We start from the raw sequence: 13,260 nt of genomic DNA on the forward strand, positions 1-13,260 counted from the left end.
GTGCCCGTTGGTCAGCCTGTCAGACGACACATTTGTCCACACAGTCTCCAGCGTGTCCTGGTGAAGTCCTGTGATGTTCTCCACGTCATCCTTGGCTCTGATTAGCTTGTGGATAGTTTTGGGCTTCCACAAGTCGGGCTTGAGTCCCTCCAGTTGATGCTCCCCCACAAATCGAACGAAGTCTCCGTAGAACCATGGCGTCGTCCAGTTGTAGGGGAAGGAGCTGTCCCACTTGTCCCAGCCGAGTCGCCTCCAAAGAGGAAGCAGGAAGAAGTGAGACATGGACCTGCCCGCGGAGCCATTCTTGACTTGCAAAGTCCGGCGGACACAATCACACACAAAAGAGGATCGCAGGAGGGTGGGGATATCTGGAACGCCCTTCCCACCCTTGCGAGGCTCCTTGTACATGACGGCCCGCCTGACTCTGTCCATCTTGGATCCCCAGACAAAGTGAAACACTGTCTTGGTAATGGCCCTGCACACAGTGACGTGTGGGGGCCAGGCCTGCGCCGTGTACTGCAAGACGGGCAGGACCTCATTACGCAGGACGAGTGCCTTACCCTCACAAGTGAGGTGTCTGAGGCTCCAGAGTCCGATCCGTTGCTTCACCTTGGCCAAGCGTTCTTGCCAGGACTTGAGGGCCGCTCCTTCCTTCCCGAACCAGACTCCCAGCACCTTGAGGAAATCCGGTTGAATGTTGAAGGGGAAGGGGGCAGAGGAGGCCGGCTGCCAATCCCCGAAGAGCATGGCTTCCGACTTCCTGCAGTTGACTTTGGCCCCTGAAGCCCGGCCGAACCTCTCACACGTCTGGACGAGGGCGTCGACTGAACCACGATCAGCGCAGAAGACGGTGACGTCGTCCATGTAGAGCGAGCACTTGACCTCGTGTCGTCCCGGACCCGGTGCGGTGATCCCTCTGATCTCTCCATTCTGCCGGATAGCCTCTGCGAAGAGTTCTATAACACAAACAAAAAGAAGAGGTGATAGAGGGCAGCCTTGTCTGACCCCAGAGAGGACAGGGAAGGGGTCAGTCTTCCAGCCGTTCACCAACACCGAGCTGTGGATATCAAAATACATCAGACGGACATACGAACAAAACATGTTACCCAAACCTAACCGGTGCAGAGCTCGGCCCATGAACTCGTGGGAAACCCGGTCGAAGGCCTTCTCCTGATCCAAGGAGACCAGGGCCGCGTGTGCGCGGCGGACCTTGATGTACTCGACCGTGTCCCGCACGAGAGCGAGGCTGTCTGCGATGCGACGTCCAGGGATGCCGCAGGTCTGGTCCGGGTGGATGATCCGTCCGATGACCGTCTTAAGTCGTGTCGCCATCGTCTTGGCCAGGATCTTGTAGTCCACGTTGAGCAGAGTGATGGGACGCCAATTCCTCAGGTCGCACCTCTCTCCCTTCCGCTTGTACAGGATCGTGACCATTCCTTCCCTCAAAGATGGAGGCATTCTACCCTCCACCACCATCTCCTCGTACAGGTCCAACAGGTCCGGACAGATGAGGTCTCCCAGCGCTACATAGAGCTCCGCTGGAAGACCATCACTGCCCGGGGTCCTGCCGGTCCTAAAGGATTTAGCGGCAGAGAGCAATTCGCCCACCATCAGAGGTTTGTCCAAGGCTGCCGTGCCTGCAGGATCAAGATGGTTAGTGATACCTGACAGGAACTTATCAGCAGCGTCGGGGTCGGTAGTCTTGTGGGAGTAGAGTTCGCTGTAGAAGTCGCTGACGACCCTCATCACGTCCTCCTTCCCACGTCGCATGTTTCCGCTCTCGTCTCGCAGCTCGTTCAGGGGCGTGTGACCGGCATGAAGTTTCCTGAAAAAGAATGAGTTACATTTCTCACCCTTCTCCAGATTCTCCACTTTGGAACGGAAGACGATTCGCTTGGACTCCTCCTCAAAGTGCCTTTTCAGGCTCTTCTTGGTCTCCTCCAGCTCCTCCCTCACGTCCCAGCCGCAGTGAAGAAGGTCCTGCAGCGACCGCAGCTCGCGCTGCAGCCCTCTGAAGTCCCTCCTCTTCTCACACGCCTGTTGTCGACCCTTGGCCTGAAAGAAACAGCGAAACTCAAGTTTAACATATTCCCACCAATCAGAGACTGTTTGGAAGCTACCCTTGTAGGACTGCCACATTGCGTAGGCTGCTCTCAGCTCCTCCACGACTTCATCCTGAGCCAGCAGAGCACAATTCAGCTTCCAGGAGCCGGGGCCGGACGGAAAACCGTCGCCGAGGACACCTTGTAAGTGAATGGCTCTGTGGTCGGAGAAGAAGCAGGAGACCATCGAGTGCCTACTCTGCCTGACTGCCCGAGAGGTGAACACAAAGTCAATCCTGGAGCGGAGTGAGCCATCGGGTCGGCTCCACGAATAGTTCGTGGAGCCTCTCCCCATGGAGCCCACCACGTCCTGAAGAGAGGCCTCGGTTACCATCTCGATGAGCAGCTTGGACGTGATGTCCAACTTGGCAGATGTGCCAGAACTACGACCATCCTCCTCGATGGGGCAGTTGAAATCCCCGGCCATCACTAAGGTCCTGGTGGTGGCAAGCTGAAGCCGCAGGGTCTGGAAAAGCTCCAAACGCTCATTCTTCAGTGGGGACGCATACACGTTGATGAACCTGACAGGTTCTCCCGCCCAGTTGCCATCTACAACAAGAGCCCTGCCGCAGATGAGCTCCTGGACGGACTCAAGCGTGAATGCGCCTCCCCTGATCAGAATTGCGACCCCCGCAGACTTGCAGTCACCCCCACCGGACCAGTAGGATGGACCGTGGGACCACTCCCTGGCCAGATGTTTGAAGGACCTAGAGGAGGGAAGGGAACATTCCTGCAACATATAAACATCACACAACTGGGAAGTAAGGAAGGCATAAATTGTCTGACGTCTGAACTTGTCCTTGATGCTCCTGACATTAATGGAAAATAAGTTAATATTAGCCATCATGTAGGGAAAAAAGAAAAAGTTAGCGCAGGCAATACACCTTAGTTACCACTCCGGTCGGGTGGTCCCTCGTCGGTGTTGACTGCTGGTGACGGGATCACCAGCAGGCCCTCTTCCTCCATCTGGTCAAGCAGCGCGGCCTCGATCTCGGCGACCACCAGTTCCTCCTCTTCTGGCTCGGCCACCAGGGTCTCAACCATGTGCTCCATCTCTTCTGGCTCAGGGAGGGTATCCTCCTTTTCGCCTACGAAATCCAGAATCTTCTTTTTGGAGGATTCAGTAGCAGGGCTGTCCTCCACCTTCCTCTTTCCCCGGGTTGGAACTGGGGAGACAAGAAGGGGAAAATCCTCCTCGGAATAGATAGCGGCGGGTGGAGGAAAGGTTAATTCCACCGCTACCATGGTCTGGGGAGGGAGAGTGGCTGCCGGGGCAGGGGAAAGGACACCTGCTGAGGAGTAGGGGAAGGAGGAAGAGGAAGTGGAATCCTCAGCAGGGGTGGCCGGGGTGGGGGGGGATTGGACGGGGGTGGCAGGGGGAGGGATTGAGAGAGGGGTGACAGAACTCTTACCCTCCTTTGACTTTTTCTTCTGCTTCGGAGCTGCTGGGACCGTCGCTGGGGCTTTGGCCACCGACTCCTTGACCGCTTTGGCCTTGGTCGTCTCGGCCTTGGCCGCTGGGGCCTTGGTCGTCGCGTCCTTGACCTTCACAGGCCTGGTCATCGGGGCCTTGTCCTCCGTAGCTGGGGTCGTCGCAACCACCGATGCCCAGGATCTCTCACGCTTGGGGCAATCCTTGTACAGATGAGCCGCCAGCCCACACAGGTTGCAGGACGTCTTCTTCGGGCAGTCCTTCGAGCTGTGTCCCGTCACTCGACAAATCCTGCAGGCATCCTCCTTGCAGTCCTTCATCTCGTGGCCGTTCTTGCCGCATCTCCTGCAGTTCCGCGGCATGTCCGGGTAATAGATGAGGCCGTAGGAGTTGCCCAGGGAGAATGTCGGGGGCAGGTGCCGAAGTCCGTCTGAGTACGCCAGGTCCCTGTGAAGTCTAACGGTCACCGACCACTTACCTGTCCAGAAGCCGAGTCCATTCAGGATGTGAGAAGGTTCCTTCACAACCAAACAGAAGCGTCTCAGGAAGGTACAGATGTCTTGGCCTGGGGTGTGCGGGTTGCGCATGGAGACCGTGATCCTCCTTTCGTCCCTCTGGATAGGGCAGCTACCTGTAAAGGCAGAGAAAGAATTATCTGGTCCTTTTGCGCTTACCATTTCCCAGAACCTCCTGCAGGTGTTCACAGTGGCGAAGGTGACGAAGAAGATCCCCGTCAAGAAGGTCTGGATGCTGAGGGTGTCCGACCTGGAGAAGCCTCGATCCAGCAGCATCTTCTGGCAGAACACGTCCGAGGACATGTCCGGCACCCTCCCATCCACTTCCTTCAGCTTCAGGGCCACCGTCTGCCGCATCCATGGCTCCAGGGCTGGAGCTTCGTGGCGGGGCTTCTGGGGTCCCTTCTGCTGGCCAGTCGTGGAGGCAGAGTCCTTGGGGTCAGAATCGGCTCCTGGCTGGGCCCTCCTGGGTGTCCCCTGCTCCAGGCTCTTCTTTTCGGCCTTCCTCGCAGCGCTTGCCAAGGCTTTCCTCCTGCAGTTACTTCTTGGAGCTGGATCTGGAACTTTTCCCGGAATGGGTGGAGCTATGCAGATTCTTCTCCCGTCGTGTTCTGGACAAATTCCCCGAAAGGTCTTTGTCTCGATGATTTTCTTCCTCGAAGTTTCCACAGGACAGCCCGATTCTTCTCCGAGTCTTCGTCTTCTTCTGGATTCTTTAGAGCTTCTTCCTCCCACCGATATCCACCTTCCTTCTCCGATGTCAGCTGGGCTCCGAAGCTCTTCTCCTTCCGAGTTCGATCGCTCTCGTCAAGTGTAGATCGTAGCTCTTGTGTTCTTATAAGAACAGATACTACACTTGATCTTAGCCAAAAGGCCGAGAAGCGATAACCAGAATTGGTTTCAAACTACGGAGCCACCCAAGGATCCTGAAAAGTCCATTTGTGGAGATGAGCTCCTGGACTCCCGTTAAGAAGACATGTTGTCAACCTCTAGATCCCTTACATGCCTGCACTTTTCGGCTTGCTGCTGCTGCAATCCACGCGTTTTAGATCTGCATAACTCCACCTCTTTAAACACAGCACCTTCACCCCCTGCTGTTCCCACCCGCCTCAACACCGTTGGAAGGGAGGAGAACCAATTAAGGCGGGGGGTGGGGTGGAACGAGCAGCTGTCTACCCTTAGCAGGAGGGCTCCTGATTACATACCTCTCCTGCTGCTGCTGCTGCTGGCTGTCCAGCAGCAGACTGAAGGTGGCTGCTGCTGTGCACAGGTATATAAAGGCTCAGAGCCTATTATGACACGCGCAGCCAGCGTTCCATTGCCACATTCCATCTACTGCAGGCAGGATACCTGGCTGGCTGAATGTCGCTGAGAAGCTCACAGAGACCGCCATAAGCAACAGTTTAACAGAATGCCACAGACTAATCAACCAAACTTTTTGGGTTGGGTTCTCTTTTATAGTCTGCAGGCATTAAATGAAAGAAGTCAGTGTTCCAGCAGAAGGAGACAACGTTTCAGAAAAGGCATTGTAGCAAACCAAAAAAGAAATTTTAAGCGCAGCAGAGTAACCAGCGCACATACCTGTTAGCTCAGGTGAGTTTAAAAGGCTGCTGTTGATAACAAGGGCATTTGCTAAATAGATGGTGTGTGTGCAACAATATACTGAAAGGTCAATTATATTGTGCAGCTTATCTCACCACCTGTAGTTATTTAGGTGAAAGCTCCAAAATGCTTGCCTAATATGTCTGTTTATCCAAAAGGAAGTAAAAAGGGAGAGCTAGAAAGATAGCATTGCATCACATTACATGGCAATGCAATGCACAGTTGCTGAAGTTGAACCAAAATGAGCTTGTAATCTGGCTTCTGCAACTTTGAACATGAAAAATCCAATGAGGAGAAGAAAAGCAAAGCCAAAGAGTCCATCCCAAAATCCGACAAACAAGCAAAATGAACAAAAAACATTGAATTCAATTCTTTCTGATTTTAGAAACTGCATTAAAGAAGGGGTGCACCGGTCCTGGAGATACTGCAATACCAGGTCAATGCGTGGAGTGGACAGAGCAAGCTCTTTTTCCATCTCCCTGTTCTAAAAATCCATTTAATATATGGTCCCCAGATAGGGGACGTATCAGATATTAAACTGATAAGAACAGATACTACACTTGATCTTAGCCAAAAGGCCGAGAAGCGATAACCAGAATTGGTTTCAAACTACGGAGCCACCCAAGGATCCTGAAAAGTCCATTTGTGGAGATGAGCTCCTGGACTCCCGTTAAGAAGACATGTTGTCAACCTCTAGATCCCTTACATGCCTGCACTTTTCGGCTTGCTGCTGCTGCAATCCACGCGTTTTAGATCTGCATAACTCCACCTCTTTAAACACAGCACCTTCACCCCCTGCTGTTCCCACCCGCCTCAACACCGTTGGAAGGGAGGAGAACCAATTAAGGCGGGGGGTGGGGTGGAACGAGCAGCTGTCTACCCTTAGCAGGAGGGCTCCTGATTACATACCTCTCCTGCTGCTGCTGCTGCTGGCTGTCCAGCAGCAGACTGAAGGTGGCTGCTGCTGTGCACAGGTATATAAAGGCTCAGAGCCTATTATGACACGCGCAGCCAGCGTTCCATTGCCACATTCCATCTACTGCAGGCAGGATACCTGGCTGGCTGAATGTCGCTGAGAAGCTCACAGAGACCGCCATAAGCAACAGTTTAACAGAATGCCACAGACTAATCAACCAAACTTTTTGGGTTGGGTTCTCTTTTATAGTCTGCAGGCATTAAATGAAAGAAGTCAGTGTTCCAGCAGAAGGAGACAACGTTTCAGAAAAGGCATTGTAGCAAACCAAAAAAGAAATTTTAAGCGCAGCAGAGTAACCAGCGCACATACCTGTTAGCTCAGGTGAGTTTAAAAGGCTGCTGTTGATAACAAGGGCATTTGCTAAATAGATGGTGTGTGTGCAACAATATACTGAAAGGTCAATTATATTGTGCAGCTTATCTCACCACCTGTAGTTATTTAGGTGAAAGCTCCAAAATGCTTGCCTAATATGTCTGTTTATCCAAAAGGAAGTAAAAAGGGAGAGCTAGAAAGATAGCATTGCATCACATTACATGGCAATGCAATGCACAGTTGCTGAAGTTGAACCAAAATGAGCTTGTAATCTGGCTTCTGCAACTTTGAACATGAAAAATCCAATGAGGAGAAGAAAAGCAAAGCCAAAGAGTCCATCCCAAAATCCGACAAACAAGCAAAATGAACAAAAAACATTGAATTCAATTCTTTCTGATTTTAGAAACTGCATTAAAGAAGGGGTGCACCGGTCCTGGAGATACTGCAATACCAGGTCAATGCGTGGAGTGGACAGAGCAAGCTCTTTTTCCATCTCCCTGTTCTAAAAATCCATTTAATATATGGTCCCCAGATAGGGGACGTATCAGATATTAAACTGATAAGAACAGATACTACACTTGATCTTAGCCAAAAGGCCGAGAAGCGATAACCAGAATTGGTTTCAAACTACGGAGCCACCCAAGGATCCTGAAAAGTCCATTTGTGGAGATGAGCTCCTGGACTCCCGTTAAGAAGACATGTTGTCAACCTCTAGATCCCTTACATGCCTGCACTTTTCGGCTTGCTGCTGCTGCAATCCACGCGTTTTAGATCTGCATAACTCCACCTCTTTAAACACAGCACCTTCACCCCCTGCTGTTCCCACCCGCCTCAACACCGTTGGAAGGGAGGAGAACCAATTAAGGCGGGGGGTGGGGTGGAACGAGCAGCTGTCTACCCTTAGCAGGAGGGCTCCTGATTACATACCTCTCCTGCTGCTGCTGCTGCTGGCTGTCCAGCAGCAGACTGAAGGTGGCTGCTGCTGTGCACAGGTATATAAAGGCTCAGAGCCTATTATGACACGCGCAGCCAGCGTTCCATTGCCACATTCCATCTACTGCAGGCAGGAGACCTGGCTGGCTGAATGTCGCTGAGAAGCTCACAGAGACCGCCATAAGCAACAGTTTAACAGAATGCCACAGACTAATCAACCAAACTTTTTGGGTTGGGTTCTCTTTTATAGTCTGCAGGCATTAAATGAAAGAAGTCAGTGTTCCAGCAGAAGGAGACAACGTTTCAGAAAAGGCATTGTAGCAAACCAAAAAAGAAATTTTAAGCGCAGCAGAGTAACCAGCGCACATACCTGTTAGCTCAGGTGAGTTTAAAAGGCTGCTGTTGATAACAAGGGCATTTGCTAAATAGATGGTGTGTGTGCAACAATATACTGAAAGGTCAATTATATTGTGCAGCTTATCTCACCACCTGTAGTTATTTAGGTGAAAGCTCCAAAATGCTTGCCTAATATGTCTGTTTATCCAAAAGGAAGTAAAAAGGGAGAGCTAGAAAGATAGCATTGCATCACATTACATGGCAATGCAATGCACAGTTGCTGAAGTTGAACCAAAATGAGCTTGTAATCTGGCTTCTGCAACTTTGAACATGAAAAATCCAATGAGGAGAAGAAAAGCAAAGCCAAAGAGTCCATCCCAAAATCCGACAAACAAGCAAAATGAACAAAAAACATTGAATTCAATTCTTTCTGATTTTAGAAACTGCATTAAAGAAGGGGTGCACCGGTCCTGGAGATACTGCAATACCAGGTCAATGCGTGGAGTGGACAGAGCAAGCTCTTTTTCCATCTCCCTGTTCTAAAAATCCATTTAATATATGGTCCCCAGATAGGGGACGTATCAGATATTAAACTGATAAGAACAGATACTACACTTGATCTTAGCCAAAAGGCCGAGAAGCGATAACCAGAATTGGTTTCAAACTACGGAGCCACCCAAGGATCCTGAAAAGTCCATTTGTGGGGATGAGCTCCTGGTCTACCGTTAAGAAGACATGTTGTCAACCTCTAGATCCCTTACATGCCTGCACTTTTCGGCTTGCTGCTGCTGCAATCCACGCGTTTTAGATCTGCATAACTCCACCTCTTTAAACACAGCACCTTCACCCCCTGCTGTTCCCACCCGCCTCAACACCGTTGGAAGGGAGGAGAACCAATTAAGGCGGGGGGTGGGGTGGAACGAGCAGCTGTCTACCCTTAGCAGGAGGGCTCCTGATTACATACCTCTCCTGCTGCTGCTGCTGGCTGTCCAGCAGCAGACTGAAGGTGGCTGCTGCTGTGCACAGGTATATAAAGGCTCAGAGCCTATTATGACACGCGCAGCCAGCGTTCCATTGCCACATTCCATCTACTGCAGGCAGGATACCTGGCTGGCTGAATGTCGCTGAGAAGCTCACAGAGACCGCCATAAGCAACAGTTTAACAGAATGCCACAGACTAATCAACCAAACGTTTTGGGTTGGGTTCTCTTTTATAGTCTGCAGGCATTAAATGAAAGAAGTCAGTGTTCCAGCAGAAGGAGACAACGTTTCAGAAAAGGCATTGTAGCAAACCAAAAAAGAAATTTTAAGCGCAGCAGAGTAACCAGCGCACATACCTGTTAGCTCAGGTGAGTTTAAAAGGCTGCTGTTGATAACAAGGGCATTTGCTAAATAGATGGTGTGTGTGCAACAATATACTGAAAGGTCAATTATATTGTGCAGCTTATCTCACCACCTGTAGTTATTTAGGTGAAAGCTCCAAAATGCTTGCCTAATATGTCTGTTTATCCAAAAGGAAGTAAAAAGGGAGAGCTAGAAAGATAGCATTGCATCACATTACATGGCAATGCAATGCACAGTTGCTGAAGTTGAACCAAAATGAGCTTGTAATCTGGCTTCTGCAACTTTGAACATGAAAAATCCAATGAGAAGAAGAAAAGCAAAGCCAAAGAGTCCACCCCAAAATCCGACAAACAAGCAAAATGAACAAAAAACATTGAATTCAATTCTTTCTGATTTTAGAAACTGCATTAAAGAAGGGGTGCACCGGTCCTGGAGATACTGCAATACCAGGTCAATGCGTGGAGTGGACAGAGCAAGCTCTTTTTCCATCTCCCTGTTCTAAAAATCCATTTAATATATGGTCCCCAGATAGGGGACGTATCAGATATTAAACTGATAAGAACAGATACTACACTTGATCTTAGCCAAAAGGCCGAGAAGCGATAACCAGAATTGGTTTCAAACTACGGAGCCACCCAAGGATCCTGAAAAGTCCATTTGTGGAGATGAGCTCCTGGACTCCCGTTAAGAAGACATGTTGTCAACCTCTAGATCCCTTACATGCCTGCACTTTTCGGCTTGCTGCTGCTGCAATCCACGCGTTTTAGATCTGCATAACTCCACCTCTTTAAACACAGCACCTTCACCCCCTGCTGTTCCCACCCGCCTCAACACCGTTGGAAGGGAGGAGAACCAATTAAGGCGGGGGGTGGGGTGGAACGAGCAGCTGTCTACCTTTAGCAGGAGGGCTCCTGATTACATACCTCTCCTGCTGCTGCTGCTGCTGGCTGTCCAGCAGCAGACTGAAGGTGGCTGCTGCTGTGCACAGGTATATAAAGGCTCAGAGCCTATTATGACACGCGCAGCCAGCGTTCCATTGCCACATTCCATCTACTGCAGGCAGGATACCTGGCTGGCTGAATGTCGCTGAGAAGCTCACAGAGACCGCCATAAGCAACAGTTTAACAGAATGCCACAGACTAATCAACCAAACTTTTTGGGTTGGGTTCTCTTTTATAGTCTGCAGGCATTAAATGAAAGAAGTCAGTGTTCCAGCAGAAGGAGACAACGTTTCAGAAAAGGCATTGTAGCAAACCAAAAAAGAAATTTTAAGCGCAGCAGAGTAACCAGCGCACATACCTGTTAGCTCAGGTGAGTTTAAAAGGCTGCTGTTGATAACAAGGGCATTTGCTAAATAGATGGTGTGTGTGCAACAATATACTGAAAGGTCAATTATATTGTGCAGCTTATCTCACCACCTGTAGTTATTTAGGTGAAAGCTCCAAAATGCTTGCCTAATATGTCTGTTTATCCAAAAGGAAGTAAAAAGGGAGAGCTAGAAAGATAGCATTGCATCACATTACATGGCAATGCAATGCACAGTTGCTGAAGTTGAACCAAAATGAGCTTGTAATCTGGCTTCTGCAACTTTGAACATGAAAAATCCAATGAGGAGAAGAAAAGCAAAGCCAAAGAGTCCATCCCAAAATCCGACAAACAAGCAAAATGAACAAAAAACATTGAATTCAATTCTTTCTGATTTTAGAAACTGCATTAAAGAAGGGGTGCACCGGTCCTGGAGATACTGCAATACCAGGTCAATGCGTGGAGTGGACAGAGCAAGCTCTTTTTCCATCTCCCTGTTCTAAAAATCCATTTAATATATAGTCCCCAGATAGGGGACGTATCAGATATTAAACTGATAAGAACAGATACTACACTTGATCTTAGCCAAAAGGCCGAGAAGCGATAACCAGAATTGGTTTCAAACTACGGAGCCACCCAAGGATCCTGAAAAGTCCATTTGTGGAGATGAGCTCCTGGACTCCCGTTAAGAAGACATGTTGTCAACCTCTAGATCCCTTACATGCCTGCACTTTTCGGCTTGCTGCTGCTGCAATCCACGCGTTTTAGATCTGCATAACTCCACCTCTTTAAACACAGCACCTTCACCCCCTGCTGTTCCCACCCGCCTCAACACCGTTGGAAGGGAGGAGAACCAATTAAGGCGGGGGGTGGGGTGGAACGAGCAGCTGTCTACCCTTAGCAGGAGGGCTCCTGATTACATACCTCTCCTGCTGCTGCTGCTGCTGGCTGTCCAGCAGCAGACTGAAGGTGGCTGCTGCTGTGCACAGGTATATAAAGGCTCAGAGCCTATTATGACACGCGCAGCCAGCGTTCCATTGCCACATTCCATCTACTGCAGGCAGGATACCTGGCTGGCTGAATGTCGCTGAGAAGCTCACAGAGACCGCCATAAGCAACAGTTTAACAGAATACCACAGACTAATCAACCAAACTTTTTGGGTTGGGTTCTCTTTTATAGTCTGCAGGCATTAAATGAAAGAAGTCAGTGTTCCAGCAGAAGGAGACAACGTTTCAGAAAAGGCATTGTAGCAAACCAAAAAAGAAATTTTAAGCGCAGCAGAGTAACCAGCGCACATACCTGTTAGCTCAGGTGAGTTTAAAAGGCTGCTGTTGATAACAAGGGCATTTGCTAAATAGATGGTGTGTGTGCAACAATATACTGAAAGGTCAATTATATTGTGCAGCTTATCTCACCACCTGTAGTTATTTAGGTGAAAGCTCCAAAATGCTTGCCTAATATGTCTGTTTATCCAAAAGGAAGTAAAAAGGGAGAGCTAGAAAGATAGCATTGCATCACATTACATGGCAATGCAATGCACAGTTGCTGAAGTTGAACCAAAATGAGCTTGTAATCTGGCTTCTGCAACTTTGAACATGAAAAATCCAATGAGGAGAAGAAAAGCAAAGCCAAAGAGTCCATCCCAAAATCCGACAAACAAGCAAAATGAACAAAAAACATTGAATTCAATTCTTTCTGATTTTAGAAACTGCATTAAAGAAGGGGTGCACCGGTCCTGGAGATACTGCAATACCAGGTCAATGCGTGGAGTGGACAGAGCAAGCTCTTTTTCCATCTCCCTGTTCTAAAAATCCATTTAATATATGGTCCCCAGATAGGGGACGTATCAGATATTAAACTGATAAGAACAGATACTACACTTGATCTTAGCCAAAAGGCCAAGAAGCGATAACCAGAATTGGTTTCAAACTACGGAGCCACCCAAGGATCCTGAAAAGTCCATTTGTGGAGATGAGCTCCTGGACTCCCGTTAAGAAGACATGTTGTCAACCTCTAGATCCCTTACATGCCTGCACTTTTCGGCTTGCTGCTGCTGCAATCCACGCGTTTTAGATCTGCATAACTCCACCTCTTTAAACACAGCACCTTCACCCCCTGCTGTTCCCACCCGCCTCAACACCGTTGGAAGGGAGGAGAACCAATTAAGGCGGGGGGTGGGGTGGAACGAGCAGCTGTCTACCCTTAGCAGGAGGGCTCCTGATTACATACCTCTCCTGCTGCTGCTGCTGCTGGCTGTCCAGCAGCAGACTGAAGGTGGCTGCTGCTGTGCACAGGTATATAAAGGCTCAGAGCCTATTATGACACGCGCAGCCAGCGTTCCATTGCCACATTCCATCTACTGCAGGCAGGATACCTGGCTGGCTGAATGTCGCTGAGAAGCT

The 13,260-nt window shown here is 49.6% G+C and overlaps 6 non-coding genes and 1 pseudogene across 6 annotated transcripts; all 7 read right to left on the reverse strand.

Annotated features, from left to right (window-relative positions):
• Positions 1-4,857: 4,857 nt before the first annotated feature.
• On the reverse strand, positions 4,858-4,935 carry LOC141179993 (U2 spliceosomal RNA; annotated as a pseudogene).
• A 1,115-nt stretch (positions 4,936-6,050) lies between these two features.
• On the reverse strand, positions 6,051-6,241 carry LOC141179002 (U2 spliceosomal RNA). Its single transcript, XR_012255057.1, has one exon. It is a non-coding gene; the product is annotated as a U2 spliceosomal RNA (small nuclear RNA).
• A 1,115-nt stretch (positions 6,242-7,356) lies between these two features.
• LOC141179003 (U2 spliceosomal RNA) lies at positions 7,357-7,547 on the reverse strand. The gene has a single exon (XR_012255058.1). It is a non-coding gene; the product is annotated as a U2 spliceosomal RNA (small nuclear RNA).
• Positions 7,548-8,662: 1,115 nt separating this feature from the next.
• On the reverse strand, positions 8,663-8,853 carry LOC141179006 (U2 spliceosomal RNA). Its single transcript, XR_012255060.1, has one exon. It is a non-coding gene; the product is annotated as a U2 spliceosomal RNA (small nuclear RNA).
• Positions 8,854-9,965: 1,112 nt separating this feature from the next.
• Positions 9,966-10,156, reverse strand: LOC141179007 (U2 spliceosomal RNA). The gene has a single exon (XR_012255061.1). It is a non-coding gene; the product is annotated as a U2 spliceosomal RNA (small nuclear RNA).
• A 1,115-nt stretch (positions 10,157-11,271) lies between these two features.
• LOC141178986 (U2 spliceosomal RNA) lies at positions 11,272-11,462 on the reverse strand. Its single transcript, XR_012255042.1, has one exon. It is a non-coding gene; the product is annotated as a U2 spliceosomal RNA (small nuclear RNA).
• Positions 11,463-12,577: 1,115 nt separating this feature from the next.
• Positions 12,578-12,768, reverse strand: LOC141179393 (U2 spliceosomal RNA). The gene has a single exon (XR_012255412.1). It is a non-coding gene; the product is annotated as a U2 spliceosomal RNA (small nuclear RNA).
• Positions 12,769-13,260: the final 492 nt, after the last annotated feature.

This window comes from Phyllobates terribilis, unplaced genomic scaffold (assembly GCF_046119375.1).
Source record: "Phyllobates terribilis strain yellow unplaced genomic scaffold, ASM4611937v1 Scaffold_30__1_contigs__length_15301838, whole genome shotgun sequence".
NCBI classification, from domain to species: domain Eukaryota; kingdom Metazoa; phylum Chordata; class Amphibia; order Anura; family Dendrobatidae; genus Phyllobates; species Phyllobates terribilis.